Genomic DNA, 14,645 nt, shown 5'->3' with positions numbered 1-14,645 from the left:
TGCGCTTTATCAAATAAACAAACAAACAAACAAACAAACAAACAAACAATGTCTGTCAAAACAGATTCGCCATCCGTCCTTTCTTCTGTTCCAGCACAAACCCCATGGAAGGCCATGCCATACAGACCAGCAATCCTGTCGGTTCCTCAAGTTACCCTGACTTCTTCATCTTTCTTTGCATCAGTACTTTGCTAGGGCACAAGCTCAATTAGGTCCTGGCTCAATGCATCCCTGGTTTTATTGCTTACATACTTTTTTTTCACGATCATCATAATCCTAGCCAAAACTGATAGCAAAGAACATTGCTCACACACTATTCCTCTATCTCCCTAAACAAGGGTTATATTCAATAAAACAAATAATATGTTCAAATAAAGAATAGCTTTTAGGTAGTTGTCAGCAACTTTGAGAACAGCTTGGTTGTATTTTACAGTTGATACATTGCTAGCTCAGTCAAAATATCGTCGCCATTAAGGATAGGACAGTTGGTGCTCAAAATGGGAAGCACAAGGATGGCCTCCAACTGGTGGACCATGTGTCCAAGACCATCCAATGGATCTGCCCAATCACATCCATGCCTTCAGTTTAACCTTGGTGAAAGCCACTTAACTTGGTGATAGGGAGGGTATTGAGAGATTCAACAATACATGCCTAGACTTCGATGTTGTGTTTGAATTATTCAACTGTTCTGTATCAAATGTCGACGATATAAAGAAGAGCTTAAGGTGCGGGGGAGAAAATACAGTCCTAGCACATGGACTGTTCCAATATGTAACACAAAAGAGTATGTTCCCAAAGATGTGGGAACCCCAGTCTCCTGCATACTATCATGGGCCAAGAATCAGTCAAAATGTTCCCATATGATTTTCAACACATGGGGTTCATAGAAATATTCCTAATGTATAGATTAGGGTAAATTCAATGTCCTTAATAAGTAGAATCCCCAACACTCCTTGTCTTTACAGATTATGATTTAATGTGAAATCCAACGCATTTCGAGATTTTCATTCTCTTCATCAGGTGCACTGTACTGCAAAGATTGTTGTAGTTTAGCAAAGAAAAAGGCTAATGGAAACACATCAAATAATCCCCTATGAAACAATGTGATTAATACATCGCCCGGCCATGCTGTGTCAGCAGCCATCTGTTTAAATCTGGTAATGTACGTCAATATATCTTGGGACACATGTTTGGCGTCAAGGAGGTGTTCTTGAGTGCACACTGTGATCTCCTGCCTGCCGAACATCCACTTTAAGCTGTGTGAAAAGGCTTGATATGAGTCTAGAATATGGCTATTAGTGGTGCCTAAAGGAGTAGACCAGGCAAGAGAAGGCCCTTTGAGATGGAAGATCATGTATTCTACCCTATCCCTATCAGCTGGGAAGTAGGCAGCCTTAAAGGAGAACTGCACTGTACAGGCATCCAATAACTTCTTTAGTTTATCGGGATTCCCACCAGATGTACCCCCAGGTAGTGGGCCTGGAGCTCTTTCAGTGATAGGGGTGGGGCGGACTAACTGCTGACGAAGCATGACATTCACTTGTTTCAGAGTCTGTACCTCTACAGTTAAGGATTGCACTGCAGCCACCAGCTGCTGCATCTGATCCATAGTTGCAGATTGTATACAGGTCTATTTTCTTTTCTGGTGTTGCTAACTTTTATGCTCACTGTGTATGGATCCACGGATGGGCCTTTCAGTCAGATATGTCAGAATTATACAGCATGCAACTAACCTGTTCAGGTGCAGAATGGTGAGTAGAAAATGGTCCCCTAAAGCCCCTTCACTCCCCTTCTCTGTATAAGAATGTAGTAGGAGATACAGCAGCCTCAGAGAAATCCTCCGGGGAATAAAACCCTTGTATCAGGAACTGCATGGTGTCAGAATTGGATCAGCCTCTTGTGGAGCACCAGAGTGTAGACTTCAAGCAGGAAGGCTGTAGGAACGTTTTTCTGCCTGATTATTATTATTATTCATGCAGCGCTTGGGTTCTGGGGCAAAAGCCTAGCTGTGTCATGCTAGAAGGAACAAGCAACATTAAAGTGAGGGACACAGGACGCGGGCTGAAGAGCTACAGTCGGCTTTCTGCAGATAGAAGCATACCAAATGGTTTGTCTGTACAGCATCATGCACAATAAGAAAGGCAGTCTCTAAGACTCTGATCGCGTTCTGGAGTGAAGGAAAAGAAGAGAGCAGTAGACGTAAGGATCAGCAGAGAACAGAGAAGTATAGAATCAAGGATACAAGAAGGGCGAACATATGGAGCGTCCAGAGAAAAGAGTAGCAACGCAGCGTTTAGCTGGAGCAGGCTGCATATGACTTGTTCTGACACTGGAACGAGGAGAAACCAGGAAGTCAGCTGCAGAGGAAACTAGACCTGCACACGGCACAGCTGGCGGCATCTTGGAAGAAGGCAGGCAAATGGCCCGGATTCCTCTACACCTATGCCATACAGAATGCCGCTGTACCCGGGATGTTAGAATAATCTTCGGCAAGGTGCATTAACCGTCGAATTTGACCTCACCTCTGATGGGTAACATATTTTATTTATTTCATTTTTTCTTTATAACATGCCTAATCCCACATCTGAGTTTCTAAGCGTGGATCCAGGACTCAAACCTCTGTTGCTCTGCGTGGTCTTGATTCCAAGACCAGCGTGTTGCCCCTGTGCTATCCCCCATGCACATTCAATTTTTACTGATCAATATATATATTGGCACATGGATGTGTGCCCTCTTGCGGGTTTTTTGGAATGTCTCTTCCGTTATTGTGACTTGGATGGGTAACCATCCAAAAGGACGTGTAATTGTATTGTTTTTTTTTAATTCAGTTTGTTCTGTAGAAGAAAATCCTTGGGAAGATGTAGACCTCTCCTGTATGGGTGAAAGGCAGTACATAATAATTGAATGTGGGAAAATGGTTTAACTATTTTTATACATTTATTGAAACTGAATGGTGCAATTAATGGTGACGTATTAGGTGCACTAACATGGCAAAGTGGCTCATCACAATCAGTTTTGGATTACATATTCACAGATGAATATTTGTTTAGTACTGTAACCAACTATATAGTGTTGGTACTAAGTGGAGTGACTATAGTATGATCAAATGTTGCCTTCAATTCCCCCAGCGACTTAAACATGATATTTATCCAATGAACCTCGCTGTTAATCCTACAAGAAAGTAAGTTGGGATAAAACCGCTGTGAAGAAATGTAATCATAAATTGGTTAAATATATGCGATCAACCACTTATGAGTGGAAATTAAAAACACTCACTCAGAATCATTTTGGGCTCTTCTTATCTGCCACCATGGAGGACATGTGGGGCAAGTTGGCAAACTCTAATGTTGACAAGCGTAAATCTCATGTATTTCATCCAGTCGTGGTGGAGAAGAAAAAATTAGAAGTCAAATTGGATTAGTCCAACCACTGTTGTCATCTTGTCAATACCCAATGGTTCAAAGGAAAGTGTTAAATGTTCTTCTAATCAAATTAACTGAACTTCAGGTGCAAGGGAGAGAACAATCAACCCTGGCATATGAGTTGTAAAATACATGCAACAAAAATAAGTTCCCAATTAAGGAACTCCCGTCCCCTGCACACTTTCAATAGCCCAAAATTTGAGTCAAATATTGTGTCATAACTTTTGTGAATGCGTAGTACCTTATTTCACATCCTCCTTTTGTAAACACATATTCATAATCTGATCTGTTATTGTAAAATAAACAATGGCCAACATTTTTCTATTTTTTACGTAAAAATGTTATATTCATATCGACCAATGCGTTTCGAGAGTCTTCTCTTCTTCAGGGGCAAGTTATATATTCAAAATACATCTACAAAAAATTCAAAGAATATACAATTACTGAAAACAATCTTAATTCTTAAATCATTCATACTTCATTTATCTCCTAAATCATAATCAAATAATAAGATTTTGATTCAGTGACCTTCAATTAATAAACCTCATCATTGATACTATCTCAATGATTCATTTACTTCACTTATGTCTATCATTGGTATTTAGCCACATGTTTAATGTCTTAGTCTCATCATCAGAGTTATAATATTGAAAATTGATGCTCCTTAATTTGTGCCTGAAGGACAGAATCAGGCAAGTGGAATATATACATAACGAGGAATACTACCTTGGCCCATTCATTTAGATGAACAGTATTTAAAGTGATTTTCTAGAACTACATGACTTCAAGCGCCCCCTCTATTTTTGGTGAACAAATCATATGTATGCTGATCAGGCAAAAATACTGGGGTAATTGACCTTACTAACATAAGAGTGTGATCTCCAGAGATGAGACAGAAGGTTCATATTTCATCAGAGATAAAGCAATACAGGAAGTCCCGAAGGAAGTCTATAAAGATCTACAGCATCTGCGCTTTGATTTGTTGGAAATACGTAACCTTCAAACTAGCCAGGCAAAGAGCAAAATGATGAATGCGAAATCAGCAAAAAAGATCCACTACATATCATGAACTGAAGATCTGTACAAACAGAATTGATGAAACTATAGCCAGAAACATCTAGGAAATCGTCATCACAAGACCAACAACTTCCAAGAAGAACGCGTAAGCCATGACACCTTTCGCAAAGGCGAGAACATTGACTATAGAAGAGGTGAGCGCCACTATCTCCATCGGTGTCCTCTATGCACAAGATCTCAAAGGACCAAACCTCACCTGTAGGATCCTTCTTGGACTTATACTCAAAAAGTATCAACAACATCTAGATCACAAAATACTTCACCAAATACAAAGGGAGGAATACAAACTGTGGAAAAGTCCACAAAAGGGCCCTGGAAGTGGTTTCAAGATGCTTTAACCACGACACCGGGGAGATAGCAGCAAACGTCAAGACTTCCAAACCCCTCGGAGCAATCTCAATCATCAGTATCAAAAGTAATTAAGAAACCAATGAGGATGGGGTCCTGGAATACCAGAGGGTACACCCATCTGACCCGGCCCAGCGATGTAAACTTGGGGGCATTTGACATCCTATGCCTCCAGGAAACCTAGTTAATAGAGAAACCCTACTTTGATGGATTCTGTGTGGAACTTTCACCGGCTTCAAAGGGTCTGATGGGCCGGCCCTCTTCGGTCCTGTTGACCGCAATTTGAATGGGCTCAGGGCTCGTTCTAAGAAGAAAATTATTGGAAACCTATGAAATGCTGGTGATCTTAACCTCATGGCACCACCAAGTTCCAGGGACCAATGCTTGGTCCATTTCGGATTTGATCATCATCAGCCTATATTGGGATCCGCAAAGAATCACAACCAAAACATTTTGCACGTCTGTTGCTAACATCATTGACACTATTTACGTGGATCATGACATCGCTAATATAATCATCTGTGGCGATTTGCACGCAAAATGTACGGATTCTGATATATCTTCAAATACCAACTTACTTCACTCGTCAGCCGACGAAAGAGGCCAGGCTTGGTTGAAATTAATGCAATCGAGAAATTTCATCAATGCGGCCTCTTTACAAACAACTGAATCAGTGATTCCAACATGGGAACGCAAGAGTCAAAAGCCACCTTGGAGTATATATTTATAACCCAAACTCTGATACCCTACATAGCATCTTATGAGGTACAGAGAACTAGGGAAAGTGACCACAATTTGTTAATGATGTCGTGGGTGGGGTTCTGCCGGAGAAGGAAGTCTACACGCCAACAGTTGCACCAAATAAACAGCAAATCCGATTGAGGTTAACATCAGAAAATGTTCGACTCTTAAATGAAAAACTCCCAGGTACATCTCTGGTCCAGATACATAAGGCAGAAAATCAGAGACCAGATTATCTACCCTTACTGTTGGCTTACAGGGTCCCCTTTTCCAGAACCACAAAGAAACCAATGTCAAACAAGCATGCCTTTGATAAAAGTGTTGTTCTGCTCTGCCGAAATTTGAGAAAACTAAAAAGAAAGGCTCTGGCTGGGAGGCAGAGGAAGCATGGGCCAGATATCGAAAAGAAGCATCAAAATATAAAAGCTGGATCAGACACTACAGATTTACAGCCTGATTCATGGAATTATTTGCGTGAAAAATGCAGATTGGCACGCCTTTCTGCCTGAAAATCCCTGTTTGAAGTATGGGGATTTTCAGGCAGAAAGGCGCGTAAATCTGAGTTTTTCACGCAAATAATTCCATGAATCAGGTACTTAATCTGTACCAAAATGATGGAGAAGAAATGCTCAAAACTATAGCCACCAAAAAATGAAGAGATTTTTGGACTCTGATTAAAAACGTCAATGGTCAGAAAGTAGAGACATTTTCCAACTCAGTCTCCGAACACAATTGGATCAGCTCTTTCACGGAACTGTTCCAATGGCCATCATCCCTGAAACACATTCTGATACAGCCTGAACAAACAGCATGGGTAAATTTGACGGAGGTAGAAGACATCAAAGACGTTGTAGTGAAACTTAAGACCTCAATAGCGCCAGGCCCGGATGGCCTTACAAACACTGATTTGAAAAAAGCATCCAGAAGAATGGGCGTCAGTGATCAGTATAATCTTCGCACACTGCGAAAAAACAAAGTTAATACCTTCATCATAGACAGAAGCCATAATCTTTCCCATATTTAAGAAAGGATGCAGAGGAAATCCGGCCAACTATAGGCCGATAGCACTTCTTGACATCATCAGCAATATTTTTGCTGCTCTTCTGCTTTCCCACTTTCGGAAATGGGCAAGACACTCTCCGATTGCAGATGTTTTTCAGACAGGATTCTTAAAGGATGCCAGCACTGCAATAAATTTGCTCCTTCTGAACACAATAAAATCCAAAGTGAAGCTTGGAGCGCCAAAAGTATATCTGGCACTGGCTGACCTCTCGCAAGCCTTCAACAAAGTCGATTGCTCCAAATTGTGGTCCAAATTAAGAACTTGGGATTGTCTGCCGGCTATATTAGAACCAACAACAGCACTCCACACAAAAACAACATTGCGAGTTCGCCTGAATGAGCAGGGTCTGCTCTCAGATAAAATCCATTCGGAGCGTGGGGTGAAGCAAGGTTGTCCACTTGCACCGGCACTTTTCATTTCCTTCCTGGGAGATTTTCAAGATTCAGAGAAATTAATTAGATCATTCCCCCCCAAAGTTGGAAATATCAGTGTGTCAAGATTGATGTACGCAGACAAACTGATTTTACTAGATCAGACCCAAATTGGGCTACAACGCCAATTGACCAACTTGGCCAACTATGTGAAAAGTAACAATCTGGAAATTAACAAGGCCAAGACTAAGGTGATGGTGCTCTCAAAAACGCAACAAAAAAAGGGCAAAAAAGATTACCCGAATTGGTATCTGGATAACACCAAAATAGAAGTTGTTCTGGATACAAATATATGAATCGATAGCTCGCTAAGAGAAAATGCCAAACAGAAATCTTTGTGGGACAAAGTAAAAATGCTTGCGGTCCAAACTAGGGAAGTGTAACGCTCACCTGATTCCCACGGAGGCGCGGGTCTTGGCAGGAAGGTGTCCGTAACACGAAACGTGATGTGCAGGATTCGGTTGGCTTCTGGGGTCGAACCTCTCCGCACTGTGTGCCGAACTCGAAGGGTGAGGTTTCTGCAGGTGAAATAATATGGGGATTAAAGGTCTGGGTGGTCGAATGTCCCTATCTCTCTCCTCCCAGCTTGTCTGTTGAACCCCCCTCCCAGGTCAACTTGCTCACCTTAGATAGGTGAATGCTGGGCTCTCCATCTGCGTCTAGTGCAGGGTGCCGTTGCCAGTTCCTTCACTGGTGAAACGTTAGCCTCTTGACTTCAGAGGATGAGTACCGTCGTTGTCTGCACGACCGGTAAGTTTCTGGACACCTTTAGTCTGTAAGTATGGCAAGCGCTCTTACTGTCTCTTTCTTTGTCTTTGCAGGCGACGATGCAGAAAGAAGAAATCCGGAAATCGCCACGTGCCGGTGAGTGTATCACTGCTGCTGTCTATGCAGGTGAAGATGCAGCGTGAAGAATCCGAAATGCACAGCGTGCCGGTAAGTAGAATAATGCTGTTTATCTTTGTGCAGATGCAGCGTGAAGAATCCGGAATGCACGGCGTGCCGGTAAGTAAAATAATGCTGTTTGTCTTTGCAGGCGAAGGTGCAGCGTGAGACACGGCCGCTGCCGAGGGATCAGGTAAGCAAACACTGCGTGTGAAAGTTCGTTCTGCTAACCTGTTGTTTCTGATCTTTTGCAGGTGCTGATGTTGCTCGGGTACCGGAATGGTGAGTATAATTCTTGCAGGTTCAGGATCCAAAGAAGAAAAGCTGGAGCAGACTCGGTGAGCGTTCTGCTGCAGATGCAGAATAACGCGAAGCACGTTTCATCAATCGGGTGTGGTTTAAATAGCCTCGGAGTGATGAGGCGTCTCCTTCCACGGCCCCGCCTAGGCAAGAAAAGAGTTCCTGCTTCCAGAAGAGTTCCAGTGGAGTGGAGCTGCCCCACCCAGGTAAGAAAAGTAGTCCCAGTTCACCGAGGACTTTTAAGAGTCTGGCAAGTCAGCAGCATGGTCTGCTGCAGGTAAGTCCACCCAAGCATCTTCACACCTAAGATGAGCCCGGCGCTTACAGTGCCGGGACCAAGGCTTCTGATGAGCCTGGTGCCACCGGCGCCAGGACAAGGTCCAAAAGGTCCCTGTGGGGACCGGCTGGTGCCTAGGATCAGGGTTAGGGGCCTGCTTCCAAGGACGTTGGACTGATCCTGACTCCTTGGAAGCAGTGATCATGACAGTATCCCCCCTCAAGGCCCCTCCTAAGTGTGCCTTCTCCGGGGGCTTTGGCTTGTCGGGGTGATTCAGATGGAATCTCTTGACCAGACGAGGTGCGTGGACGTGTTCTGAGGGTTCCCAAGACCTTTCCTGGGGACCGTATCCTTTCCAATCAACCAGATAGTATAATTTAGACCTGGAAATTTTGGAGTCTAGGATGTTCTTCACTTCAAATTCGAGTTCTCCGTCTACCAAAACGGGTTCCGGGAGTTCAGTCAATCGGGTTTCTGGTTGTACTGGTTTTAATAAGGAGACATGGAATACTGGATGTATTTTCATATGCGTAGGCAATTCCAATTTGGCAGCCACCGGATTAATTATGGCAGATATGAGGTAGGGCCCCAGGTATCTCGGGATGAAAGTGCGGGGTCCTTTTAAAGGCAGGTGCTTAGTGGATAACCAGACTTGATCTCCAACAGCGTAGTGAGGAGCCTCTTTACGTTGCCGATCGGCTGCCTTTTTGAATTGAGCTTTAGCTCTTTGCAGATGGGCAGTGGCTTCCTTAAAAGCACAGGTGATCTCCGAATGCAAGTGATCCACAGCAGGTGCTTCAATTTCTTGGGGAGGGTCCAGGTTGGAGGTTCTAGGATGGTGTCCATATAACAAGAAAAAAGGCGTCTTCCCGGTTCCAGAATGAGTCGAATTGTTATATGCGTATTCAGCGATCCAAAGAATGTCCTTCCAGGGGTTTTCTGTTTGTTGGAGCATGCAGCGTAGATATTGTTCTAGTGTCTGGTTTGTCCTTTCGGTTTGTCCGTCATTTTGGGGATGGTGACTGGTCGAAAGTCTTACATCAACTTGGGCTAGACGACAGCAACTGCGCCAGAAGTGGGAGATGAATTGACTTCCCCTATCGGAGCCTAAAACCGAAGGAAAACCGTGTAAGCGAACAATGTTTGCCAAGAATTCCCGGGCCAATACTGAGGCTGAAGGCAGACCCTTCAAGGGTATGAAGTGAGCCATTTTCGAGAATAGATCCACGACTACTAAGATGGTAGTATATCCCAAGCATGGAGGTAGGTCCGTGATAAAATCCATGGACAGGGTATGCCATGGACATGGAGGGATGTCAAGTGGCTGTAATAGGCCGGCTGGTCTTTCTTTTGACTTTTATTCTGGGCACACACACCGCAGGAGATTACAAAGTCTCTAATATCCCTTTTCCATGATGGCCACCAGAAATGTCTTTTAATCTTTTCCATGGTTTTGGTAATACCAGGGTGCCCCTCCATTAGAGAGTCATGATAACCGGAGATTACTTGTTTTTGTAGTTTCTCACAGGGCAAGTGCAATCGTCCTCGGAAATATGGTAGATCTTGATCTACTGAGAAATCTTTTCCCTTTAATTGCCAGTCCTGCAAATCGGTCGGGGTTAGGAGGGATTTTCACCGTGGTCTTGATGTCTTCAAAAGATTGAGTGCTGACCAAACCCAAAATCCTTTGTTCTGGGATTATGGGTATTGGATCTGGATTGATCAAATGTTCATCTACTCCCATCCGGGAGAGGGCATCCGCTTTTCCGTTCTTACTGCCTGGTTGATAAGTAATTATAAAGTCAAATTCTGCTAGAAACAGAGCCCAACGAAGTTGTCTGGAAGACTGAGCTTTGGCTGTCTTTAGGTATTGTAAATTGCGGTGATCAGTCATTACGGTGACTGTGTGTCTGGCTCCTAGAAGATAATGCCGCCAAGCTTTAAAGGCCGATCTGATGGCCAAAAGTTCCTTGTCTGTAATTGAATAGTTGATCTCAGGAGGCGAAAACTTGCGGGACCAAAAGGCAACCGGATGTAGTTGGTTTGTGACCGAATCTCTTTGTGATAACACTGCACCCATAGCAAGACTAGAAGCATCCGTTTCCATGATGTAAGGTAGTTCTGGGCGAGGGTGTTTTAAAACAGGTGCAGAGATGAATTTAGCTTTTAAGTCTTGAAAAGCTTGTTCCGCTTCAGAAGACCACTCAAAACGCTTGTTCTTTTTCAACAGAGCGGTGATGGGCTGGACTATCCGGGAAAATTCAGGAATGAATCTGCGGTAAAAGTTAGCGAATCCTAACATGCTTTGAACTCCTTTTACAGAGGTTGGTGATGGCCACTTGATAATTGCATCAACTTTCTTTGAATCCATATGGACTCCGTTAGGTGACAGTATGAATCCCAGGAACTCGACTTCCGTTGCGTTGAAGACGCATTTCTCAAGTTTAGCAAAAAGACTATGTTGACACAATCTCTCGAGAACCTTTTTAACATGTCTCTGATGTTCTTCTTCAGATGATGAATAGACGAGGATGTCGTCAATGTAGACAACTACACATACGTCAATGAGTTCTCTGAGGACATCGTTCATAAAATATTGGAAAGCAGCAGGAGCATTACACAGTCCAAAGGGCATCACTTGATATTCGAATAGCCCGTACTTGGTGCGGAAGGCCGTTTTCCATTCATCGCCCTCTTTGATCCGTACCAAGTGGTAGGCTCCTCTGAGATCCAGCTTTGTGTATATACAGGCATCTTTGACTTGGTCCAGGAGTTCAGGGATCAAAGGTAACGGGTATCTGTTTTTAATAGTGATCTGATTCAGGGAGCGGTAATCTATGCAAGTCCTAAGGTCTCCTTCCTTTTTCGAAACGAAGAACAAAGCCGATGAAGCTGGAGATTTTGAAGGACGGATGAACCCGTTAGCTAGGTATTGGTCCAGGTACTGTCTGAGGTGAACGTTCTCTGGCTCGGTGAGGGCATAGATCCTGCTGCAAGGAGGGGTTGTTCCAGGTATCAGATCTATTTGACAGTCGTAAGACCTATGAGGAGGTAGGGTGTTAGCTTGATCCTTCTGGAAGACGTCTTGGAACTCCTGGTATTCAGGAGGCAATTTGAGAACCTCAGAAGAGATTGTCGCCAGTGAAACATCAGGTCGAGGATAACAAGTGGTAGAACACTCTGGAAACTGAACCGTTTTTGCTCGCCAATCAATCTGAGGGTTGTGCTTCTCTAACCAAGGGATTCCCAGAATGATCTGGAACTGAGGGGCCTTGATTACATCGAACACTATTCTCTCCCGATGTCCGTTATGACTCAACAGCGTCACTTCTTGGGTGGCATGCGTTACTGGTCCGGAGGCTATCTCCGTGCCATCCACAGTAGTGATGACGTCTTTTACTGCTTTAGGGACAAGGGGTAGATTCATCCTTGATACCATTTCACGGTCCACATAGTTACCGATTGCTCCGCTGTCAATGTAAGCTTCAATTGCATGCAAACGATCCGGACGTTCAGGACTAATGAGGACCATGGGTATCACGAAATGCGAGGTCACGGGACAGATCTTAACGCTCGGCAAGAGGACCTCTACTCTTGTCGGGCGAGGTCGTTTCCCTGCTCAGGACTTGTGGTACAGGTATCAGCGGCTCCTACAGTCTTCTTAGCTGGTTTCACGGGACAGTCCCGAAGAAAGTGTCCTGAATTACCGCAATAGAGGCATAATTGCAGCTGCCTTCTTCTTTCCCGCTCTTTCTGGGTTAAAGGTCCTCTCATGCCCCCTATTTGCATGGGTTCCACAGTATCAGCTCCCTTATTCGAGGTCTGTGGTTTGGTAAACACTCGGGTATCAAATCTGGAACGATCTGCCTTCCTGTTCTGTAGTCTATGGTCTAGTTGGACAACCAAGTCAATATAGTGTGAACATTCTTGTGGAGGATTCACAACCTGCGCTAGCACATCCTTGAGCTCTCCACGCAGGCCTCTGTAAAAAAGCGTTATTCTCTTGTCCTCGGGCCATTGTGTTTCCATTATGAGTCTGTTGAAAGAGGCTATATAAGCCAAGAGGTCTTGGTTACCCTGTCGTAATGAGAGAAGTTCATTGTCCAAGGCCTGCCCTTGTGCATGTCTTGCGAACAGTTTCTCCATGCTGGACTGGAAGGCTTGAAAATCGTGTAAAACCGGATCATCCTGGGTGACTAAAGGGATCGACCAATCTGCAGCACTGCCACTGAGATAGGAAAGCACGAAAGCTACCTTGGCCTGGTCCGTTGGGAATGCAGCTGGTCGACACAAGAAATGCAGGCGGCACTGGTTGATGAACACTGCGAATTTCTTTGGATCACCAGCAAAGCGTTCGGGCGGAGCCAAGGGCACATTACCGGGCAGATTGATTTGCACTGGGTTTGAAGCTGATGCAGAAGGATAACTCCCTCCTGGAACGGGCAAAGGTGTCTGTCCTGCCTGAGTTTGTAACAACTGCCTAGCAAGGTCCTCGGTTCGCTCCTTAGAAATTATCAGTTCTCTTCTTAGGGAGCTTGTTTCCTGGCGAGCTGCATGTACTTCTGCTCTTAATTCCCCAAGCAACTGGGCTAGTTGATCGGTATCTGAAGTTTCCATTGCGCCTGGGTAGGAGTTTAGTGGTGGGCTTCGCGTTCTGTAACGCTCACCTGATTCCCACGGAGGCGCGTGTCTTGGCAGGAAGGTGTCCGTAACACGAAACGTGATGTGCAGGATTCGGTTGGCTTCTGGGGTCGAACCTCTCCGCACTGTGTGCCGAACTCGAAGGGTGAGGTTTCTGCAGGTGAAATAATATGGGGATTAAAGGTCTGGGTGGTCGAATGTCCCTATCTCTCTCCTCCCAGCTTGTCTGTTGAACCCCCCTCCCAGGTCAACTTGCTCACCTTAGATAGGTGAATGCTGGGCTCTCCATCTGCGTCTAGTGCAGGGTGCCGTTGCCAGTTCCTTCACTGGTGAAACGTTAGCCTCTTGACTTCAGAGGATGAGTACCGTCGTTGTCTGCACGACCGGTAAGTTTCTGGACACCTTTAGTCTGTAAGTATGGCAAGCGCTCTTACTGTCTCCTTCTTTGTCTTTGCAGGCGACGATGCAGAAAGAAGAAATCCGGAAATCGCCACGTGCCGGTGAGTGTATCACTGCTGCTGTCTATGCAGGTGAAGATGCAGCGTGAAGAATCCGAAATGCACAGCGTGCCGGTAAGTAGAATAATGCTGTTTATCTTTGTGCAGATGCAGCGTGAAGAATCCGGAATGCACGGCGTGCCGGTAAGTAAAATAATGCTGTTTGTCTTTGCAGGCGAAGGTGCAGCGTGAGACACGGCCGCTGCCGAGGGATCAGGTAAGCAAACACTGCGTGTGAAAGTTCGTTCTGCTAACCTGTTGTTTCTGATCTTTTGCAGGTGCTGATGTTGCTCGGGTACCAGAATGGTGAGTATAATTCTTGCAGGTTCAGGATCCAAAGAAGAAAAGCTGGAGCAGACTCGGTGAGCGTTCTGCTGCAGATGCAGAATAACGCGAAGCACGTTTCATCAATCGGGTGTGGTTTAAATAGCCTCGGAGTGATGAGGCGTCTCCTTCCACGGCCCCGCCTAGGCAAGAAAAGAGTTCCTGCTTCCAGAAGAGTTCCAGTGGAGTGGAGCTGCCCCACCCAGGTAAGAAAAGTAGTCCCAGTTCACCGAGGACTTTTAAGAGTCTGGCAAGTCAGCAGCATGGTCTACCGCAGGTAAGTCCACCCAAGCATCTTCACACCTAAGATGAGCCCGGCGCTTCCAGTGCCGGGACCAAGGCTTCTGATGAGCCTGGTGCCACCGGCGCCAGGACAAGGTCCAAAAGGTCCCTGTGGGGACCGGCTGGTGCCTAGGATCAGGGTTAGGGGCCTGCTTCCAAGGACGTTGGACTGATCCTGACTCCTTGGAAGCAGTGATCATGACAGGAAGTGGACAAGAAATTTGGTAAATTTCCACTAACTCCGGCTATTCATTTCTACAGGTCTAAAGTAGTTCCGACTCTGACTTATGGTATGAATGCGAGTCTGAAAATGCCTGCAGCGATATGGCTTCAACTTGAAGGCCTCTTGTGGAAATC

Source organism: Ambystoma mexicanum, chromosome 2p, assembly GCF_040938575.1.
Source record: "Ambystoma mexicanum isolate Mex_15411 chromosome 2p, UKY_AmexF1_1, whole genome shotgun sequence".
Classification (NCBI taxonomy): Eukaryota; Metazoa; Chordata; class Amphibia; order Caudata; family Ambystomatidae; genus Ambystoma; species Ambystoma mexicanum.
Note: the sequence above shows the minus strand (reverse complement) of the source record.